The 24,820-nt window shown below is 38.1% G+C and overlaps 2 protein-coding genes across 3 annotated transcripts in view; one reads left to right on the top strand and one right to left on the bottom strand.

The window, feature by feature from the left end:
* Positions 1–24,820, top strand: part of upk1a (uroplakin 1a) — a 702,734-nt gene that overhangs the window by 233,271 nt on the left and 444,643 nt on the right. The window contains exon 1 of one of the 2 annotated variants that reach the window (XM_052144876.1): positions 11,828–11,832. The exons of the other annotated variant lie outside the window; for it this stretch is intronic. The gene's annotated coding sequence lies outside the window, so the exon portion shown is untranslated. Of the gene's footprint in view, positions 1–11,827; positions 11,833–24,820 lie in introns of those variants that run through there. 2 annotated transcript variants of the gene reach the window in all.
* LOC127656497 (zinc finger protein ZFPM2-like) overlaps positions 1–24,820 on the bottom strand; it is a 207,344-nt gene that overhangs the window by 104,368 nt on the left and 78,156 nt on the right. The gene's annotated exons all lie outside the window — the stretch shown is intronic.

The following is a 24,820-nucleotide window of genomic DNA, read 5'->3' as shown; positions in this document are numbered from 1 at the left end:
TATGGGATTGCCTTCTTCACAAGGATAAATGTGCCTATACCTTAGTATTTGGAGTGGTGGTGGCGTAGTGGGCTAAAGCACTGAACTGGTAATCAGAAGGTCGCTGGTTCGATCCCCACAGCCACAACCATTGTGTCCTTGAGCAAGGCACTTAACTCCAGGTTGCTCCGGGGGGGATTGTCCCTGTAATAAGTGCACTGTAAGTCACTTTGGATAAAAGTGTCTGCCAAATGCATAAATGTAGATGTAAATATTTGGCCAAAAGAAGGTGTCTTAGAAAACAGCATATTTAGGGTGGCTACCATTTGGAACAGACTTATGATGCCTTCAAATGCTGCCTACGTAGGCAGCTCATCAGGTTTTGGAATAATGCCCACCATTGCTTGATGTCCATTCTGATTGAGACCTCATGGTCTTTTGCCAGTTTCAATTTAGCCTTGCTTGACACTTCCAACAAAATCTGCAGATTTGTCTGCAGTTCTTTGAGGAAGGTGGACATGCACGTGGCGTGAGGATATTTGAAGTCATAACACTGAACAGTAAAAACGTGCCAGTCGTCCGAGGACCATACCAAGGCTCGTCTTGAAACCTTGTGTCCCAGCAGGTTCGTCCCAGCTGTTACGGATACTACACAAGCCCGAGAGGCAGAGCACTGGTATATGACTCGGTGTACGTATTGAGCCAGCCTGCCGCCATTAGCCATGTTTGCCACCAGCGTTTAGATTTTGACTTACCATAGATTACGAGATCAAGATGTACAGTCCGAGATTATCCTCTTCGATCTGGCATGGATGCCAACGAATGCTGGCCATGCCACTGGATTACAGACAAAAGTATGTGGATACCCCCTTCTAATTAAAAGGCTTGGCTATTTGTGTTACACTCATCACTAGCAGGTGCATAAAATCAAGCATACAGCCATGCAATCTACTTAACCAGTCCATTTTAGTAAATGGGATGTACCAAATACTAAAATCTTATTCGTTTTAGCCATATTACCAATTGACAGATACATTTTAACCAAAATACCATAGAGTTTAATTGGACACAGCATTTAACGTGAACAGACCTTTGAATAAAGGTTGTTTATCATAGTTAGATAATGATACCAATGCATTACCTACAGTTAATGAAGAGAACCTATTAATTATCAAGTGTTAAAGATGGTTAAAGAGGTTTTCCTGGTCTTATAGCCTAGCCAAGCTGGTCTTCAAAGGGTTTTGCTTACTGAAAGGAGCTGGAAGCTGTTCTGTTTTGCTGATTATAGAGGTCATTTGGGCACATGACAGCAGACCGACCAGATAAGGCAATTAAACACCAGCTTGACCAGGTTGGGAGACCAGCCAACAACCTTAGGTTGGAATTTTTTCTTAAAGCTGTATTTAGCATGGTTTTTCCCTTCTGTCCATGACCATATCAGTATATACCTGCAACCCATTTTGTTTAAATTGTTAACAGAAAATGCAAGCTCATCTAAGAGACAAATGTACGGTTTGGTAACACTCAGAAGCTTTCTCATCAACCAGTACTGAAATGCCACCTCCTTGGCATGGAAGAGCTGTTGATATGAGTGAAGAGAACTCCATCCCCCTATCCCTCCCTTGATACGATCATCTGTCGCTCTTCTCCAGGGTCCACCGCTCCCCCTCACCACACATCCCTGGCAGAACCATGAATGTCCCTTTTGTTTCCACAGATCTTTCTCTGATAGCCCCAAAATGATGCTGCATGGGGCAACTGTTTGCTTCCCCCTGTGACAGAGGTACGGAAGGGTGGGGGACGGGATGGGATGGGATGGGGGGGGTGACCTCTAATGTACAGACCAATACAAAGCAGGGAAAACATTTTTAAGGATTTGTACATTTGGATGAACTATATCTTTAAGAATGTCCATAAAGCATATAAAGGCAGCATAACAGTAATCCTTCTGACTCCAGTGGTTAAATCCATATTTTCTAAAACGATATGATAGGTGTGGGTGAGAAACTGATCAATATTTAAGTCCTTTTTTCTATAAATCTACACCTATGACCAGCCCAACCAGTAGGTGGCGATATGCATGAAGAGTGTAATTTGCCAAAAAACTAAATGGTAAATGGTCTGCACATATATAGCGCTTTTTTTTACCTTAACAGTTTTCAAAGCACTTTACACTGTGACTCATTCACCCATTCACACACACACACACACACACACACACACACACACACACACACACACACACACACACACACACACACACACACACACACACACACACACACTCACACACCAATGATGGCAGAGCTGGCATGCAAGGCGCTAGCCTGCCATTGGGAGCAACTTGGGGTTCAGTGTCTTGCCCAAAGACACTTCGGCATGTGGGCCGGGAATTGAACCACCAACCCTGCAATTAGTGGCCGACCCGCACTACCTCCTCAGCCACAGCCGGCCCAAAAGAAGAATGTGAAAATGAAAGTGGAGATTTATGGTAAAAAGGACTAAAATATTATTGTTTCTCACCCATGCCAATCATAACGCTTCTAAAGATATACATTTAACCACTGGAGTCTTATGGATTACGTTTATGCTGACTTGTATGATTTTAGGAAATTCAATGTTCTTGTAACCATTCACTTACATTATATGGACCTACAGAGATAAGATATTCTTCTAAAAATCTTCATATGTGTTCAGCATTAGAAAGAAAGTTATACACATCTGGGATGGTATGAGGGTGAGTAAATGATGAGAGAAATTTCATTTTTGGGTGAACAAAGGTCATCTGCCAGTGTACTCCTAAACATTGACAAAAGTGACTTACAGATATACACATTTAGAATCTATGATGACGCATCTTGCACTCAGGGGAAATGCTTTCTGACGTCTTTGATCATTGCACTGCATCTTGCTGTTTCTTCAGCATTTCGTGCAGAAGCATCATGTTTTTTATAGAAGCCTTGTAATATCTTGTAAAGAACCTCAACTTTTAAAAACATTTCTTGAGACACCTGCATTGTGTTCTTTTCATTGTGATGTGTCTAGCTTTTTAGCCCAAGAACGCATTCGGTCTGAACAGCATCTAATGGCTATTATATATATATATATATATATATATATATATATATATATATATATATATATATATATATATAAATACGTCAATTAGGGTTGTGCCGATGGACGATATCATCGTCCATCGTGATGGCTGACCAACATCACGATGTAGAGCCACCATCGTGATGCCACGCCCCCTTTTGCGAGTCTTGCTAGTGTGACTCACTAATCCTAGTCTCTTCTATAGTTAACCTAAAAACTTTGCAGGGATTGCTCTGTAAATGAAATTGCGAATATAACTAATGCATATATGCTATTTTAAATACTGTAGTATATGCCAGAGACGTGACGTGTTAGTCTGTGAAAATACCGTGTCAGGCAGGCTACACAAATATTGATCTTGACATTGTTAGCTTCTTGTCTTTTTTTTTTTACATGTCTTACACTGTACATTTAGATTAAAATATTTTATGTTGTAGGCTACAAGAAAATAGCCTTTATTAATTAATTATTAGTAGTTGTAGTGTCTTAGAAAATCTTGCTCATTGTCACATAGAGCTATGTACTCTTGTATACACTGAAGCGGCAGTTTAAGATAAACCCAGACCAGCGAACGTCAAATAACTTTTGTCTGGTTAATACTTTTAAAGAAAAATTTCCTTGGCCATAAATCCATAATGTCAAATCAAATGAAAGAAACAAGGTGAATATGAATAACACACATTTATTAAAACATAGAAGAACAACAGGAAAACGGAACAACACTCAGACCGAAACTCTGCATTAGCTAACATTTCACTTATAATTAGCTGCACAATTAACTTCAGCACAGGCTACAAAATAAATTATGTTATTGAAATATTGTAAAGTGGTCATATGAACTACACAAATGAACGTTTAAAAAATAATATGCAAAATCGAATAGCTCCGCAACGGATGGCGAAAAATGCGTAAAGAAGTCTAATATCTTTCACCATAGACCATGTTTAAATTTCGATGTTTCTGGCCAGAAATACCAACATATTCACTTTATCTGGTTTTAATAAGCTGCGGATTGGAGTAACTACACTACCCGCTATGCTGAAGACCCGCTCTGATGGAGTACTGGTAGCACATATGCACAGATATTTCCGTGCTAATCTTGCCATGAACGGAAACCTTTTGTCGTTCATTTTCCACCAAGTCAGCGGGTCCTCTTCCCCATCAATGCCATTTCCTGCAGGTACATGGTCATTTCTGCCTCGACCTTTTGCTCATCGGTGAGTAAAATAACGAAATTATAGTTTTTAAGTGGAAAATAGTATTTATGTAAAGAGATAAAATAAAAAGTGCACAACTCTTCTTAAGTGAAAGCTAAAAAAAAAATGCTTCACGTGTCGTGCAACCTACTGATAAAGCGGCGACGAGTCATTATCTGGGTTAGTAAAATAACGAAATAATAATTTTTCATATAATTTTTGAAAATTATATGAAATTATATAATCCCGCCCCACCCCACCGACGATATCATCGTCCATCGCGATGTTTTACTGTCAACATCGTCAACTGCCAATTTAGGGGACATCGCCCAACCCTAACGTCAATACAGAAAAATGAACTGCTCTCACCATGCCAAATCATGGGGTCAAACCATTTATGTTGTTTGTAACAAGGTTCAATGGAAAGGAGGAGGCAGGAACTGGACGAAGCATCAAAGTAATGTTTTAATGGAAAGGAGGAGGCAGGAACTGGACGAAGCATCAAAGTAATGTTTTAATAAACTTAAACAAAAAAGACACACAAACATAAACGCATACAGCTGCCTGTAGCTCTTTCTCTCCCGAACTGCCACATCTCGTTGCACTTATCCCTCTCCTCGGCTGATTAGCCGGATTGGGGGCCAAGCGTGCATAGTCACGGCCCGCCCCCACCCTCCACCTTGTCACAAAGTTAAACTAGTGTAAATATACTGTAAAAGTTTATTGAAATGAAATCATTTTCTTATAGTCATCTGCATATTTATAAATATTTACCCTTCAAAAAGTATCATGTTCAGATCAGGACAGAGAGTCGTAAGAATTTGTCGTGTTTGAAGGTAGAAACGCTCAACGGTGATGCGTGACAATACAGGAGTCACATATCAAGATCTACAGCAGCTTATGAAGCAAATGAACATACTGTGAGGGGCATATGGAAAGAAATGGAGAGCTCTGTATCGCTCCACAAAAGGTGCGGGAGCTCTGAAGGAGATATGTGATCTGAAATTTTACAGCTGAAGGAGAAATGTCAGAGCGCTTCGATAAGCAAGCGATGAACTTTCCTCCACCAACCCCCATTATCGGCTGAAGAGAAGCAAATGCATCATTTTTATTCCATGGCTTTACCATTATCTCCTCAGCAGACACTTGTTTTAAAACACACAAGGACCTTTTACCTTGCTCTCTCTCTCTCTCTCTCTCTCTCTCTCTCTCTCTCTCTCACACACACACACACACACACACACACACACACACACACACACACACACACACACACACACACACACACTCTTTCTAAACTAATTAACCCCTTCTTGGATTTTAGTTTAGATTACTTTTGAAAATATGTTGTTTTTCATGCAAGAAGAAACTGTGTCTGTTGCAATATTGAAGTGCCGTGATACAGTAATGGTATATGAAGATAATACTATGTAATTGTATATGTACCATAGTACTGAATGATTTCGGTCTTCATTTAACATGGTACTCATGGAACTTCAAAGAATAGCATGGTATTACCATGGTCCATGGCTGTTTACGGTATAATTTTGAGAATTCTTCAAAACTCAATTATCTGTGCATTTTAACCTCCTAAGACCCGAGCGTGACTGCTGTGTGCATTTTCCATTTCCCTTTTTGATTTGTAACTAGTAGCACCTAATAAACTTTTCTAGAGCAAATATTTTTCCTGAAATATGTGGACAGCGGGACTAAGTTACCAAGGTATAGAAAATCAGATTTGTTTTTTTAAATCAGATTGTTTAGTATGTTTCCAGGAGTGTTGGCTATTCATGTTTTTAGACATTACAAACATCAGAAATTAGCATAATTAATTCTGATTCAAAGTAATGGCCAGCATCATCCAATCACTGTCAACCACGTTAAAATAAAATAATACATTATAAATTCTGAATCTATGTACTGATTACCATTGTCCCTTATCTGCCAAACACGTTAAGTGGTCCAAACATCATCAGCAGCCTGAAACTGAACATTTGGTCTGATTTTAGGAGTGAATCCACTTAGGTTGTAGGTTTGGGATTGATGCCTTTTTCAAGCAATGATAATCAGAATATTTTCCAGATGATTATCGATATATATATATATATATATATATATATATATATATATATATATATATATATATATATAAATATTTCTAGATATAAATAGGACTACTTTTTGCACAATAGTCTTTGTCTCTTCAGACATATTTCTCAACACAACTTTGGTAAACTGTGTGCCATGTGCCATAGCATGTTCTACATTTACATTTATGCATTTGGCAGACGCTTTTATCCAAAGCAACTTACAGTGCAGTTATTACAGACAATTCCCCCCAGAGCAACCTGGAGTTAAGTGCCTAGCTCAAGGGCCCAACAGTGGCATCTTGGTGGTGCTGGGGCTTGAACCCCTGACCTTCTGGTCAGTAACCCTGAGCCACCACTGCCCACTAAAATTCACATGAGCTTTATGAGCTTTATTGCCAAATATGCTTACACATACATAGAATTTGTCTTGGTGATAGAAGCTTCCAGTGCACAAACAATAAAGCAACAAGACATAATAAAATAATACAAGATAATAATAAAAAAATATTAATAACAAATATAAGTATATATATAGAAATTCACAATAAAAAATTATATATATATATATATATATATATATATATATATATATATACAGATGCAAGGTATGACAAAAGAGGCAAGATATGTTAAATAAAAATAATTGACTAAGCTGTGTATTGCACATTAATTATTGCTCAATGGGGTAGTTTTAACTATTAATGAGATGGATAGCCTGAGGGAAAAACTGTTCCTGTGCCTGACGGTTCTGGTGCTCAGTGCTCTGTAGTGCCTGCCAGAAGGCAACAGTACAAAGAGGTAGTGGGCTGGGTGAGTGGGGTCCAGAGTGATTTTCCAGCCCTTTTCCTCAATCTGGAAGTGTACAGTTCTTGAAGGGAGGGCAGGGGACAACCAATAATCCTCTCAGCAGCCAGAACTGTCCTTTGTAGTCTTCTGATGTCCGATTTCGTAGCTGAACCAATCCAGACAGTTATTGAAGTGCAGAGGACAGACTCAATGACTGCTGAGTAGAAGCAAGTTGAACTTCCTCAGCTGGCGAAGGAAGTACAACCTCTTGTTTTATGTATATTGTGTATAAGTATCTTTCATAGAGCCTACACAATGTATTTTCAGTAACAAGTGTCTTTTTGTGGTTTGACAGCTTGAATGAACGATGTCTCAAAAATATATCAATAAAAGCATGTGCTGGTCAATAATCAATATATCGATAGTTTATGACTATAGAAGCTATAGAATACTCCCTTTCTCCATATTTAGTGAATGACTTAAACTCCAGTGTGCTGTTTGTCTGTACTGATCTCAAAACAGTTTGAAATGGGGGCCTGGGTAGCTCAGCTAGTAAAGACACTTACTACCACCCTTGGAGTTTGCGAGTTTGAATCCCAGGGCATGCTGAGTGACCCCAGCCAGGTCTCCTAAGCAACCAAATTGGCCCGGTTGCTAGGGAGGGTAGAGTCACATGGGGAAACCTCCTCGTGGTCGCCATAATGCGATTCGCTCTCGGTGGGGGCGCGTGGTGAGTTGTGCGTGGATGCCGCCACACGCTCAACAAGCCACATGATAAGATGTGCGGGTTGACAGTCTCAGACGTGGAGGCAACTGAGATTCATCCTCGGCCACCCGGACTGAGTCACTACGCCACCACAAGGACTTAGGAGTGCATTGGGAATTGGGCATTCCAAATTGGGGAGAATAAGGGTGAAGAAAAAAAAAACTGTTTCAAATGCTTATTTTCATCCTAACTCCACATTAAGCTTCAGAAACTAAAGACTCTAATCTTTTGACTCAAACAGGTATTAATGTAAAAACCAGATGTAGTTGTGTTGGCGTTTCTCCAAAAGACAATTTCCACTGTGATCGGCGCCATGTTGTTTTGTCACATGATTCCGTACGTTGAAAGTTTAACACTGTTCTGACAGCACAGACTCTCCTGAACTGAGATCAATCAATTAAAATATATTTAAATTAAGTGTTGCCCAAAGCGAAGCCAAAATACTGCGTCCACGCATGTGAACGCGGGATCACACAAGGATAAATAAAAATAAATATCTATTCAGAAATCTGGCTGCATTATTGCATGCAGTAGATTTATTGTGTCACAGTAAATAATTTTTACAATGAAAAGTTTTATTATATACTCTCTCCCTATGTACAAAACTCAATTGTATTCAAATATAAGCTTCAGATCTTACATAATCGTCCAATTCCCTCAAGTTCATTTTGATCAAAACTTGAACAAAGTCTTTCCAAAAATATTTTGTTTTAAAAAATGACCAATAACAAAAAAAGCTCCCCTCCCCCCCTTCTGTCAAAACTCTGAATGATAACTCGAAGACAGCCTATCTAAATCTAGAGGGGAGTTTTTCTAGCTAACAAATTTGATAGTTTACAAATCTGAAGCGCTTCGGTAGGACATCATTCCTCTCTCTCCTGTCAACATGTACTAATGGTGTCTGCATTCACTGTACAAACTCACATGTGGTTTGAATTATGGGAATGCTGCTTTTAGCCCCTCTTAAAAGATCTTGCAGCATTCCTGATGATCTGAAGGAGAAACTTTCAGTATCCTTTATTGTTTCCAAGAGACGCACACAAATAAACAGAGCACTTATCAGCGAGTGTGTTAATAACTACCGAGCTCCCGGGTCACACAATAGCTCACATATCTCCTCCGCGTTTATTCCCCCCTCCGCGTTTACAGGTGCTGTTTCTCTCCAGCGGCTCGAGCGGGTCATTAGCTCTCTCTGCAGCCACCCCTCCAGTCAATTACCACATTTCAAACTTTCCTCCAGCACAAATCTGCCTGCTCCTGCCTGCCTGACCCAGTTGTCTTTTGTGAGGAGGTCTTAGCTCCAGCAGTTTGACAGTCAACAGATAAGATGGATTAAAAAAAAAATTTTCACTCACCCCTTCTCTCTCTCATCCGGTTTTGATATGAATGGCATAAAAGCAGGTTAAATCAGTCACTTTCAGGAGGACGGGTGTTTAAATGGCTGGAGATAGAGGATGATAGAGCGCCTAAACCTGACACGGGGACGTAGAAGGTCACTTCCAGGCCGTTTTATAACTTAAAATCTTCTGATGAGGGAAAAACCAAGAGGAAAGCTAGAGGTATAAATAGTCTTTCATTATTTATTCACCCTCATGCCATCCCAGATGTGTAACTTTTATTTCTTCTGCTGAACACAAACAAAGTTTTTTAGAAGAATATCTCAGCTCTGTAGGTCCATTCAATGCAAGTGAACGGTGGTCAGAACTTTGAAGTTCCAAAAAGCACATAAAGGCAGCATAACAGTAATCCATATTATATCCATGTTTATGAAATATGATAGGTGTGGGTGAGAAACAGATCAATATTTAAGTCTTTTTTAATTATAAATTCACCTCCCTGCCCAGTAGGTGGCGATATGCAAAGAATGTGAATCGACTAAAACAAAAGAAGGAAAATGTGATAGCGAAAGTTGACATTATTAGTGAAAAAGGACTTGACCTATTTCATACCCATCATATCACCTATCATATTGCTTCTGAAGACATGGATTTAATCACTGGAGTAGTATAAATCACTTTTATGCTGCCTTTATGTGACACAATTGCCCCAGAGCTGCTGTTGTTACAGTAGATTTGAACTTTTCACTAAGCAATAGCACAAACTCTAATTGCAAACAGCTGTTTTTTATTTCCAAAGTGTAACCACTATGACAGAAATGAGGCCAAATATGATCTAACAATGATCCAATATAATCACATAAGATCTAATTCAAAAGTATACCCACAAGACATAAACAATCAGTGTGAACATGACTTTAGCGTGATAATAATAACCTTCATAATAACCTTTTCTGTGTAACGTTAAATCCAATTTTACAACTTCGTTGCCATGACAATGTAATGTCAACAACCCTAAAACCTAATATTTATACAATGTTACAGCTCAAATAATATATGAGTTTTAACAGAAGAATTCATGTAATTGTTTTTATAAAATTATAAGTTTCACATTTCTGCCTTTAAACCCTCAAAAAATTGGTCCCATTAACTTCCATTGTAAATGCCTCACTGTAACCTCGATTTTTGCTTGTTTTTTTGTTTTGTTTTTTGAGAAAAGGAGGTACGAGTCTATATAATGTTTGTGGTAATCAACATTATGTTGCAAATGCTGTCAATTGAGTTTAACTTGTATTGATCATGGAACATTCCTTTAAGTTTGAATAATGAATAGGATAAAAATGAAGTTAAATATTATTTATTAACTTTATGTGGACCAATAATAGAAGCAGTAAAGTCTCATGATAGTTTTGATTTTTATATGCCAAATTTCTCAGGTTTTAGAGGTGTGTTAGAGGTGTGTTAAACATGCAAGGATGTGTATTCATCAACCTGTTACATGTCTGACATAATCATACAAACCTGTTGAATCAAGTTAAAACTGGCTTAGAGCCTAAATATATTTCTAAATATATCTTTATAATAACTTTTATTGACATTAACAAACATTATTATTTAATATAAAGATTAAAATAATATTAAAACTGCAGCACTGCTCATCTCCACCATTGAAAGCTGCTGTTGAAAGAACACGGAAGCGCGGTTGCCTGCCGCATGACGTCACGGTAATTTCATCTATAAGGTCAATTTCAGATCTTTGAAAAAAAGAGCATGTGCCGGCACCCTGACTCTTTTTTTTGACTCTGCTGTTTCCTGGGAATCAATAACACAGCCTTGCCATTGCAATCAACATGTTCTATCACTTCTATACCTTGACTATATGGGCACTTTCAGAACTGAGAAACAAATCAGTTCTCCTGTACATTGCAGAATCACCCTGCATTTTTTAGATGCACAACAATTTCATGATCAACGAGCTGCTGAACATTTATAGATTACTTGTCAAAACCTGTAAAACAAGTTAGTGAGACAACGCATTAAGGACACGTTTGGACTGTGAGTGCATCAGTGTGTGTGTGTGTGTGTGTGTGTGTGTGTGTGTGTGAGACACAGAGGAAAGTAATCCTATACACAGGCTGCTATTGTGAAAGAAGCAGCTAGCCTCCTCGTCTGGCAGGGAGCAGATGCACCTCTCTCTCACTCTATCCTAATCTGGAAAGGACTTAAAGGAGTCTTATCTCCGGGCTCTCCTGCTTCATTTCATGCTTGATTTACTTTAATTTGTCTGATAGGGCACAAGGATTTGGAAATGGCCCATCTTTCGCTGGGAAATGTTCTGATTTTTCTCCGGCATTGTTATGTGACGTTTTTTTGACTCTGGTTTCCATCTTTTTCTCTCTCTTTTTCTCACTCTCTCTCTCTCCCTCTCTCTGTCTACCTGGAGAACAGATCTCGCTCCTGTGCATCATTCTGTTTGAGTGCATTTAGATTCAGGCTAACACAGCAGAAACTGAACGGGTTTGTGAATGTGTGTGATTTCAGCGGCTGCAGTGTAGGTCTGTTTGCCTTTCAGATTGGAAGAGAAGCGTCGCTGAAGGACAGAGGAGCAGCCGAGTGCTTCAAACCACAGAGATCTTGTGTTTAAGGTATAGAGGGTGAGACTCGCCCTCGTCTCGCCCACAAGTGTGTGTGCTGATAAAGTCAGAGGAAGAGAGCTGGCGGCCCCACACACACGACTGAACCGCCGCAGCTGGAGTTACAGTCCTTGTACAGCTCTGTCTGTCTGTCTGTCTAAACAGTATCTCTGCCTGTAAATTACAGACTGACTGTGTAAATCTTCATGTATCTGGATAAATCAACCGAGTTCTTGTGGTGCAACGGAGCAAGCTCTGTCTGTGCTATTTGCATTGCTTGAAAGGCAAATATTAATACTCATCAAACATTCTGGACAGGTTTTTTCTACAACCTTAACCATAACAATTTAACTTTTAATTAATCCAGCCCAAACCACTGATTTTATAAAGCTTAATACTATAAAAAAAAAAAAAAAAAAAGTCTGAAAATCTCTCATTGACATCTTTGTAAAATGTGCACACCGAATTGCGATTGGTCTTCTTTGCATTCTGAATTGTGATTGGTTGATTCTCACATACACCTGACAGAAAATGAGCCTTGATGTCATGACAACAGCAAAATGTTCTGATGCAGCATTTCATATACAAAGAAAAAAATTCTATTGACATTTCTAAACCTATTGACAACCTTAGTAAATAATAAACATAACCCATAGAAAATACAAGTAATGTTACACGTGTCTCTTAGTGTTTAATTGTTTAGGAGTGATCTCAACATTGCCTCCAACAATGCTTAATTTTGTCAAGATCCCATGTTAGAATAAAATCTCAGATTTCAATATGAACTCCAACATCTCATATCAAATTCTACCAAGACAAGAGTTGTGGAATCCACATTCATTTTAAAGCTCTATATCTTTACTTTATGTACGTCAACAATTGTCAAATTTGTTTCAATTTCTATTTCCCCTTTCAGGAAGAATTTCAGAAGAAACATCCAAAGCCAAAGTTCAGTACTGCCGAAGCAGTCTACGCAGTCTGCGTAGGGCACCAACTCAATAGGGGGGCACCATCTTACCCTAGGAGGGCACCAGAAAGACCACCGGCTGCCCTTACTCGCATGTTATACGATAGTCAACGACCCGAAAGCAGTTGCGGAACACAGATGATCGCTTCGTGCTCATACCCTCCCCACCGCGAACCCCCCTCCCCACCTGGAAATCTACATAGGGCATCAATTTGGCCAGTGGAGGCCCTTCCAAAGCATTAACCCTTAAACACAAACCTCAGGTCTTAAGGTGACCTGGGGCCTTTATTCCACACCCTGTACCTCATCCATTTTTTGGAGTTGTGCCCACACCTCTTTAGTATTCCTCAAAAAAATCCCCAAATTGCAACAAAAAACTTATAATGGTATAATTACCAAAGATGTAATGGTCATTGGAGACCCTAGGTATGTAATAGTGTTTTTTTTTTTTGCACTGCCATAATTATTTCATATCTATATAAGTTTACTATCACATTATATCTATTTAATTGTTTATTACAAGAGGAATGAGTACTATATTCAAACAAGTAAATACTATATCATGTTGATTTTCTGTGCAGCGATGGTGAATGATAAGAATATGAGTGTACATACAAATTATACAAGTTATTCTGACTCAGGGTGGTGCTGTTGTTTCAATGATTGACTTGTTTTACATTTGACATTGCTATTTGATGAAGGTACAACGTGGTAGTAAACTACAGCAAGTACAACACATAGTATGATATGACTATTGTCATTTGGGTGTATTAGTGAATTATGTAAGTTGTGTATCTATTAAGGCTCAATAAGTGCCTGAGAAAATACTTCTCTTTGATATGTGGAAAATAAAACATACAAATAAATAGAAATATATTTTATTCTGTTGTTTGCTAATTTTCTTGAATATTTTTAGAAAACTGTATACTATCTTGGCATTGTGTAGATCCATTTGTGATAGATATAAGTGCTGGGTCTCTAAAGACCTGAATATGAGTGTTTGATGAAATTCCCATGCATTTAAGGGTTAAGTCTCCTGAGCAACTAAAGAGAAACCTCTGAGCAATATCATTTTCCTCTCTTATATAAAACTCTTATATAAAACTCTTATATAAAAAATAAATACATAAAAAATATCAGCAGATTTCAACATCTGACAACTCTCTCTAACGACAAATCAATTCATCTCAATTCAAGAAACATACAAAGGATGAGATGCCATGACAACACACAACTCATCAGTCTCTCTCTCTCTCTCTCTCTCTCTCTCTCTCTCTTTCTCATACCCACACATACTAATTTCACTAAGATGATTTTGGAAAAGAAGGACAGATATTGAAATTCCTCTCACAGGCTGAATTTATTTGACTCTGGTTCTGTGCACGGTGATAAACAGAGTGATGATCCAGTCACACGTCTTTATCTATGCTTTGCTTTAATTAACGCTGACTTGTTTGTTGAAAAGATGATTAATGTGGCAATGAAAATGGCATCATTGAATACCGCAACACACACAAATATAGCAGAAAGTATGTGTTTCATGGAGTCCTGTATGAAAAACAACATTATAAATGTATTACATTGTCATATTAGTAATTTTATTATTTGTATTTATGTGTTTAATGATGTCATAAGTGTTTTCATGAGTGGTATGACTGAATTGGGGGGCTAGTTTGGGTGTGGAAGTGTGGTTATTCTGCACCTACCCCAAATAAGGAAATGATCTCTCTTGCTTTTTTCCACCCATTTTCCTAGTAGCTGCCAACAGGTCTCCCTAAGACAGTGTGTGTCTGTGTGTGTGTGTGTGTGTGTGTGTGTGTGTGTGTGTGCGCATGTGCATGCAACATAGCAACTTTGAAGGCAGAGGTGTATTTTTATCTGCATTTAACAATGGGAAAAATTTTTTACCAGAATTTAGCTTCTGAACTATCCGTTTTATATGATACCATATAGTAACAAACAATAAGAAATCCTGCAATGAGGCATCATCTTTAAACTGTAGGTCTTTGGAATTCAAAATGACCAGATCTGAATCTGCTTTAGTTTACAGACACTTCCGTTTTTGAGTAACACTTTTCTATCTTCTAGAATTCTTTTAGAAACTAAATATATTTTCATGAATATTTCTGGAGTCAAAATGTTAAATCAATTTATGATGGAAATGAATTATTTATAAATGTATAATTAATAAATATAAATATATTCATGAGTGATAGCTTAACTAGAATTATCTATAAGCTTTTACGTTTTAAAATACTTAGATCTTTTAATATATATATATATATATATATATATATATATATATATATATATATATATATATATATATACAGTGAGGAAAATAAGTATTTGAACACCCTGCTATTTTGCAAGTTCTCCCACTTAGAAATCATGGAGGGGTCTGAAATTGTCATCGTAGGTGCATGTCCACTGTGAGAGACATAATCTAAAAAAAAAATCCAGAAATCACAATGTATGATTTTTTAACTATTTATTTGTATGATACAGCTGCAAATAAGTATTTGAACACCTGTCTATCAGCTAGAATTCTGACCCTCAAAGACCTGTTAGTCTGCCTTTAAAATGTCCACCTCCACTCCATTTATTATCCTAAATTAGATGCACCTGTTTGAGGTCGTTAGCTGCATAAAGACACCTGTCCACCCCATACAATCAGTAAGAATCCAACTACTAACATGGCCAAGACCAAAGAGCTGTCCAAAGACACTAGAGACAAAATTGTACACCTCCACAAGGCTGGAAAGGGCTACGGGAAATTGCCAAGCAGCTTGGTGAAAAAAGGTCCACTGTTGGAGCAATCATTAGAAAATGGAAGAAGCTAAATATGACTGTCAATCTCCCTCGGACTGGGGCTCCATGCAAGATCTCACCTCGTGGGGTCTCAATGATCCTAAGAAAGGTGAGAAATCAGCCCAGAACTACACGGGAGGAGCTGGTCAATGACCTGAAAAGAGCTGGGACCACCGTTTCCAAGGTTACTGTTGGTAATACACTAAGACGTCATGTTTGAAATCATGTATGGCACGGAAGGTTCCCCTGCTTAAACCAGCAGATGTCAATGCCCGTCTTAAGTTTGCCAATGACCATTTGGATGATCCAGAGGAGTCATTGGAGAAAGTCATGTGGTCAGAGGAGACCAAAATAGAACTTTTTGGTCATAATTCCACTAACCGTGTTTGGAGGAAGAAGAATACCATCCCAAGAACACCATCCCTACTGTGAAGCATGGGGGTGGTAGCATCATGCTTTGGGGGTGTTTTTCTGCACATGGGACAGGGTGACTGCACTGTATTAAGGAGAGGATGACCGGGGCCATGTATTGCGAGATTTTGGGGAACAACCTCCTTCCCTCAGTTAGAGCATTGAAGATGGGTCGAGGCTGGGTCTTCCAACATGACAATGACCCGAAGCACACAGCCAGGATAACCAAGGAGTGGCTCTGTAAGAAGCATATCAAGGTTATGGCGTGGCCTAGCCAGTCTCCAGACCTAAACCCAATAGAGAATCTTTGGAGGGAGCTCAAACTCCATGTTTCTCAGCGACAGCCCAGAAACCTGACTGATCTAGAGAAGATCTGTGTGGAGGAGTGGGCCAAAATCCCTCCTGCAGTGTGTGCAAACCTGGTGAAAAACTACAGGAAACGTTTGACCTCTGTAATTGCAAACAAAGGCTACTGTACCAAATATTAACATTGATTTTCTCAGGTGTTCAAATACTTATTTGCAGCTGTATCATACAAATAAATAGTTAAAAAATCATACATTGTGATTTCTGGATTTTTTTTTAGATTATGTCTCTCACAGTGGACATGCACCTACAATGACAATTTCAGACCCCTCCATGATTTCTAAGTGGGAGAACTTGCAAAATAGCAGGGTGTTCAAATACTTATTTTCCTCACTGTATATATATATATATATATATATATATATATATATATATGTATATATTTCATTTAAAATATAAGATTACACATCACAGTTTAATCATATAGTAATTTTCTAAAAGCAAGTCTACAGGACCAGGAGAGAGATTCACAAAAAAAAAAAAAAAAAAAAAAAAATTAGAGGGTGCTAAACTCAAAAGAAAAGCATCTATGTTTGATAATAACAGAGAGAGCAGCATTATTCTAGTTTGTTCAAGGCTTTGAGACTGCATTAATTCACTCTCAGATTGATTCTATTGCCAACAAGCTTTAAGAAGTTGCTCTTAAACCTCTTAAGATCTTGGATCAGTATCGTAATTTGCATCAGGACACTTTAATACTAAGAGCAGAGCGTTCGGACTAAGCTACTTATTTCATCAGCACAGTCATCAAACTCTGCCTATAGTGATAGAGAGAGAGAGAGAGAGAGAGAGTGTGTTTGTGTGTGTGTGTGTGTGTGTGTGTGTGTGTGTATATGTGCACATTGTTAATAGAATCTATTTTTTTTAAAATATATATATACACAACTCTACATTTTGATTGGATTAGCCAATATACTCACACTTGTGACCGCACATCAGTTGAATTCTATATTAATGCAGCACTGTGGTGTAGTGTAAACAGTCTAAATTTAGTCTAATGAACTACATTATGTGTCAGCCTAATTGTTTACTGTATTTATTGTGATTAATGTTTTTTAACATTAGTGTATTTTATAGCACCGCTGTAGAAGTCAGTATATAAAAGCAATAAGCCACTCAAGGTCATGCGTTACAGTGATTTTACCTGTCTTTCCATCATACTTCACACTTTACCCATCTTGAAAATCTTGATGTCTGCACACATTCAGGCGAGAACTTGTATTATTTTTAGTGTGAAACAACGTGAACACATGCTCTATTTTTTTAATGAACGTCTCTCTTGAACATGCAATTGACGTCAAGATTTCCACTGAAAATGTTGTTACATATTTGTATGCCTTCAGAAGATTTGGAATATGACGCACACGCCTCATAGACTGCTATTATGATACTTTGGGTACTTTTTTAAGCTATAAAGTGAATTTATTCTTAATGTATTACTTCAGTGCAATACATTCTGATTAAAAAAAGAAAACAGATGTGAGCATCTTAGTTAAATTGTCGCTGATTCTACGACCCACCTCGTCTGCGTAACTCCCGCTCATTCAGAACCAAACTCCACTGATTGTACCAACAATCCGATTTGCACAGTATCATTTATCTATGCAAGACTAGCAGAGAAAGCCTGCAGTAAGATGAGTGAGAGCAGCAAATGACACACTCTACGAATGAAGCGCTCTGGAAATGAGCAGCAGTCAGACATGTCAAAATTTCTTGATTACATGGGAAATAAACAATTCCTACTGAAAGCCTCCACTCAAACTTGGTGCTTTGCATACATTAAATTCCGGTCTGTCTATAAATCGTCTTAAAACGCTTGGGTATCAGCACGAGCGCCTCTGACAACCTTCCCTCACGAGTTCGTCAGCTGCGTTATCAGACGTCTCAAATGGATCTTCGGCTTCAGTGACAAAAGTCAGACGAAACTCTCCTAAAGGATACATCATTATATCCATACACTTCCCACTGCAATCCACATGTGCAGCCACTGCGGCCCAAGCAGGAGTTTACCAATCTTTGCTTTCCAAGACTCACTCTCTCTCTCTCTCTCTCTCTCTCTCTCTCTCACTCTCTCTCTCATTTCCTCTTCTCCGTGTTAAAGGCTTGAGGGGTTCAATCAATGTTGCTTTGATCTCGGCTGGAACTATAATTATTTAACATTGTTACAAGGATTTCTCTAATCCATTCTACCATTAAATCCCTTTTAGACCCTCATCTTCAGGAGCCTAATCTGCATCTGGGCCCCCCTCCCCTCGGACGACGCCTTGACTTAACGGACTCCTGCAAATTATTAGAGATAAAGATACAAATATGGAAAAAGAGATGAGAAACTTTTGCAGCCTGTGTTGCTTTAGTCACTGAGCATGAATAAGCAGGTGCCATGAAGGCAGTCACTTGGAATGTGCAAATCTACATATTTTCATTAACAGTTGACTAGTTGGTCTTAAAGGGATAGTTCACCCAAAAATGCTAATTTTGATCATTTACTCACCCTTATGTTGTTCCAAACCCTTTTAGCTTTCTTCTATGAAACACAAAAGGAGATGTTAGGCAAAATGTTAGGGTCTGACCACCTCAGTCCCCATTCACTATCATTAAATCTCCTATTAGATGCAAGGGGCGTTCACATAAATGCATGCTACTATGTTCAAAAATAATAGTTGGATAGATTTTTTTTTAACTTGCCATTTTAAAAATGCAAAACTCATAATATTCTATATGACTTGGCTCATACAAAAAGTTACATATTTTATTCCCATAGAGTTCCAACCAATCAACAAACAGAATTTCAAATCCATGCAATACAGGCATCCAATCTGAACTAGCCTCCTATCCAACATTATATTTTAAGAAAGGAAACATCTTTGAACAAATATGATCATTCATTCCATATTTATTTATGCAACACAAATGACTGATGTACAATATGACGATAACCTGTAAGACACGTCACTTCTCTCGTCTCTTTCCAAACCCCTATGTTTTATTTTTTCTGTCATATACAAAAGATATTTCCCTATTATGGTTTGGTTAAGGGATTGGGTAAGTGTAACATACAGTATGTTTAGTCTTTGTTTAGTTCTTGTTTTTGATTGTTTCTTGGTCTGTTCATGGTCTTAGTTATAGTTAAAGTCATATTCATAGTCTAGTCATTTGTTTTGTTTTATTTTGAATAAACTGCACTTAGGTTTACTTATATTTTCATCACTGTCTTTATTGGTTCCTGCCTTGCTACATTACAGGAAGGGGTTTAACTTTATGGTTAGGTTTAGGAAAAATCACTATAACATCGTTTGCTGGTTTATTTGTTCTATGGGAGTAAAAGCCATAGATTTTTGTACAAGCCAACTCATACGATTTCTTACAATTTTGCTATCTTGTACAGTACTATTATTACGACTTCTCATGAGATGGGGTAAAAAAAGATTGTGAGATGATACATTGAATAAACAGCATGAGATGCTGCAACGCAATGGAACATTTAAAACATTTAAAAACATATCTAACTTTTTATTGCACATCAAAAGACTATCAAAGACCACACAAAAGATTGTATACAAAATTATGATAACCAATCTCAGAGTCTGAACAATTCAATCTGGAATCTGCTTGATTTGTTAAAACATACAGTATGTGGGTATGGTAGGATGTTTATCATGTGCTATAGTTAAACCATGGTATTTTGATGTACCATAAAATATAATGAAATATGAATATAATAATACAAATATTTTTATTATATTGTTACAAGCGCTGTGCAAATAAAAATGATTGACTGCTAAACTTTTTCTTTTCTCACATCACTCTTCCCTTCACTTTCTCTCATCTCTGCTCGCTCACTTCATCCTGTCCTCTCTGCTGCTTCCACTTTGACATGATCCTCTCTATAGATCTGACTCTTTTTCTAATACTTTTACTTCATTTCATAATAATGTAATGTTATTTACTATATTCTGTGATATATATTTATGACCTCATAGCATGAATGTAGCAGAACCATGGTACAATGATGGTACATCAAGATAGTTATACCATAGCTCTGAATGGTTACCATGGTAGCCTAAATGTACAAAAAATGGTAATTCATGGTATTTTTTGGAAGTTATTCATCTAATGGCTTATTCGTTTAAACAAAAAGTAAACAAGTTTTGGCTGAATCTGGCAGTATTTATGACAGTATTCTACAAAAGACGCATTGAATAAAGCTGTCTACACCCTTCTGTGCATGCCACTGAATAGCCTACATGATTTGTGTGTGCTTACATTAACATTTATGCATTTGGCTGATGCTTTTATCCAAAGCGACTAACAGTGCTTGTTACAGGGACAATCCCCCCGGAGCAACCTGGAGTTAAGTGCCTTGCTCAAGGACACAATGGTGGTGGCTGTGGGGATCAAACCAGCAACCTTCTGATTAACAGTTATGTGCTTTAGCCCACTATTGTTGAATATTTGTGCATATAAATTAAATGATTAAATATTAGTCCTGCTTGTGTTCATTCAGTGAAAAACTGTGGAAAACATGCCTTCGGTACTTGTATGCATTAAATGTTTTGAATCTACTTGACAAGAATGTCTGTTTGGTTGAAGTGAAATCACTTTTAAGTAATTTCAGAGCAAATACATAATTATCGATGCATATATATCTCGAATAGGCTGAAAAATATCAAAATATAGGGTCATTTTTGGAGCATTATTGCCCAGCCCTACCGTTGTGCCATTCAGAAGTCACGCTGTTGTTGTTTATTTCTGATTCAAACAGAATCTTTATTTTATTTATCAGCATTTTTTGTTTGTTTGTTTATTTGACAATATAGATGATGAAGAGGAGCAATCCATGGTTGACAACACATAATCAGCTTAATCTTGTAAGGAATTTTTATGAATTGCACAAGGCATATTTGTTGTACGAAGACAACAAATGTAATCGAGTCACATTTAAATAGGCTTTTCGAAGAAGAAGAAGAAGAAGAAGAAGACAGTTTGCACTGAACCCATAACCACCATCTGTTTGTTTTGAGCTGGGAAGAACAAAAAAGCCACGTTGCTCATTGTGACGTGCAATGCAAAAACGCCCAATGGCCTTTTGCAAATATTTGTGCCACTGTGATTTGAGGCGATATAAATAGGAGCACAGCAAACGCAAACATTTGTCAAGGCACCTGCCATGCCTTCGCGACCATCTGCTCAACAAATTCACTTAATATGACATATGTGCATTAACGCTGACGCGGCTATTTTTGGTGCAGGTTAGGGGGTCCGTTCAAGGGCGGTCAGGTGGGCTGAGAGGAGAACAGGGAATCTGTGCTATGTGATTTCTGACTGTGAAAAAGAGGTGGATCTCTGACTCCAGGGCTTCTTTAGTAGAACCTGCCCATGCTCTGCTCGTGGCTCAGGTCCAATTGGCAAACAGAGATGGAACTGACTTTGTCTGACAGGCACTGCTGAGCCGTGGAGGTGTGGCAATCTCTGGCTCTCATTTGGCTCCTGCCGAGGGTTACTGAATGCTCTTTGGTCGATGCAGACTTTGTTAATCCTCATTTACCTTTAGAAATCATCCGATTTCCACCATTCCTTATGTGAAGATCAAAGATAATTGTTCTCTTCATACTGGGATTTTTGGCATTTTAAAGGGGCAATATTATATGCGGAGTTAAAAAAAACTGAGCCTGTTGTCCACTTTTAATAGTAGCCAAGTTTTCTTGTAACCAAAAACTATTAAAATGTAGTTTTCTCTGATCCAAAGAATTAAACAGCCTTTTATGTTACAATACGTGTAAAGCTTCCATATTAAAACAATGCCATGATTGGATAAGCACTCTGCATGCAAAATGTCTCTTTTCAAAATATATTTTGGGAATATATCTTGAATTCTGTTTATTTTATGACCCCATTGGCAAATAGTTGTTTCTTGATTAAAGCATAAACCTCACTCTTTTGTTGTTCTCGTTACATACTTAGCCGAGACCCCCACGTGACTTCTGTGTACATTTTCCATTTCATTTTTTGGTGCGTAAATAGTAGCACCTAATAAAAAAAAAGTATGTGAGCAGTCTGTCTGGACTGGTTTCAGAAGACTTTGCAATGCACATTATTTTCATCTTATTTTCTTAACTCCATATAAAGCCCCTGAAAGCAAATTTTTCAGCTTTTGGATGAACACATTTATTCTAAATGTGAAAATGCGGAGTAAATATATAGGAATGCATTTACAAATGTTAATGTATAGCGCCATATTGTACAGTGTTAACAAATAAAAATATAACAAAATTTAGATTAAAAATGAAGCGAAATGACCCAGCGATTTGTTACTGTGAAAAGTTATTCAACATAACGTACATGTTTTTGGAACGTCTGTCAGAAAACCACTCTACAGCACTTATCCGAGTACTTCGTAAATCGCAACAAAATTAAAGAAATACTTAAAGCAGCATATCAAGTGAAACTAGAGACGCTTCTCTTTATAACCTAATAGAATTCAGTGAAAAAATCTGAAGAGGTTTCTTACTAGAGGCACTTATGTTGGCACTGCGCCCATAATCAAAGCCATGGTGTTTGTTCACGTGACTCAATGCGTCAGAAGTTTAACCCTTAAATGACTCCTCAGAGTGCCCTGAACAGTATGCAGTGGGTTTAAATTAATTTAAATGATGTGTTGCATATAGAGAATCCAAAATAGGGAGTCCTTGCACAGGGCCACAGGGTTGCACAAGGTTAAAAAAAAAAAAATAATAATAATATTTGCCAATGGGGTTTTTGGAACTGGGGTGGGAGCATCTTGATGCCAAGGACCCCAAAATATGCAAGGGACCCCCATCGTAAAATATAAAGGCAGCTATATATTTGTATGTACTATATACAGACGTATATTCATATAAAGACCCATTTTACTCTGTTAAACAGTATTTGTGATATTATAAAGACAACATATTTGCTAAATTAAATTTGGCATTTATAATTAGTAGATTTATTATCCTGCAGAGAACCATTTTCAACCATTCAAATGTATTTGTATTGTATCGTATTCGTTCGTTTCACCAAAAATGTTGTTCTGAAGCGGCTTTAAAGGAAATATTACCCTACCGTACTCTGCCGTGAAGAGAAACTATCGCTATAAATAAAATAAAATTACCACAATTAATCTCATGATTCCCAGCCAGTCTTTAGAAAGCAGAATTAAACATTACTAATGTAAATTATTAAATTATGTATTTTCCACGGATCCCCAAGCTAGTATCCACTCGCGGCCCTCAGTATAAAAACCCCCTGTGCTATACCTACAATATACAGGTCCTTCTCAAAAAATTAGCATATTGTGATAAAGGTCATTATTTTCCATAATGTAATGATAAAAATTTAACTTTCATATATTTTAGATTCATTGCACACCAACTGAAATATTTCAGGTCTTTTATTGTTTTAATACTGATGATATTGGCATACAGCTCATGAAAACCCAAAATTCCTATCTCAAAAAATTAGCATATCATGAAAAGGGTCTCTAAACGAGCTATTAACCTAATCATCTGAATCAACTAATTAACTCTAAACACCTGCAAAAGATTCCTGAGGCTTTTAAAAACTCCCAGCCTGTTTCATTACTCAAAACCGCAATCATGGGTAAGACTGCCGACCTGACTGCTGTCCAGAAGGCCATCATTGACACCCTCAAGCAAGAGGGTAAGACACAAAAAGAAATTTCTGAACAAATAGGCTGTTCCCAGAGTGCTGTATCAAGGCACCTCAGTGGGAAGTCTGTGGGAAGGAAAAAGTGTGGCAAAAAATGCTGCACAACGAGAAGAGGTGACCGGACCCTGAGGAAGATTGTGGAGAAGGACCGATTCCAGACCTTGGGGGACCTGCGGAAGCAGTGGACTGGGTCTGGAATAGAAACATCCAGAGCCACCGTGCACAGGCGTGTGCAGGAAATGGGCTACAGGTGCTGCATTCCCCAGGTCAAGCCACTTTTGAACCAGAAACAGCGGCAGAAGCGCCTGACCTGGGCTACAGAGAAGCAGCACTGGACTGTTGCTCAGTGGTCCAAAGTACTTTTTTCGGATGAAAGCAAATTTTGTATGTCATTCGGAAATCAAGGTGCCAGAGTCTGGAGGAAGACTGGGGAGAAGGAAATGCCAAAATGCCTGAAGTCCAGTGTCAAGTACCCACAGTCAGTGATGGTCTGGGGTGCCATGTCAGCTGCTGGTGTTGGTCCACTGTGTTTTATCAAGGGCAGGGTCAATGCAGCTAGCTATCAGGAGATTTTGGAGCACTTCATGATTCCATCTGCTGAAAAGCTTTATGGAGATGAAGATTTCATTTTTCAGCACGACCTGGCACCTGCTCACAGTGCCAAAACCACTGGTAAATGGTTTACTGACC

This window comes from Xyrauchen texanus, chromosome 15 (assembly GCF_025860055.1).
Source record: "Xyrauchen texanus isolate HMW12.3.18 chromosome 15, RBS_HiC_50CHRs, whole genome shotgun sequence".
NCBI lineage: Eukaryota > Metazoa > Chordata > Actinopteri > Cypriniformes > Catostomidae > Xyrauchen > Xyrauchen texanus.
The sequence above is the reverse complement of the archived record's forward strand: the minus strand, read 5'-3'. Positions and strand labels throughout refer to the sequence as shown.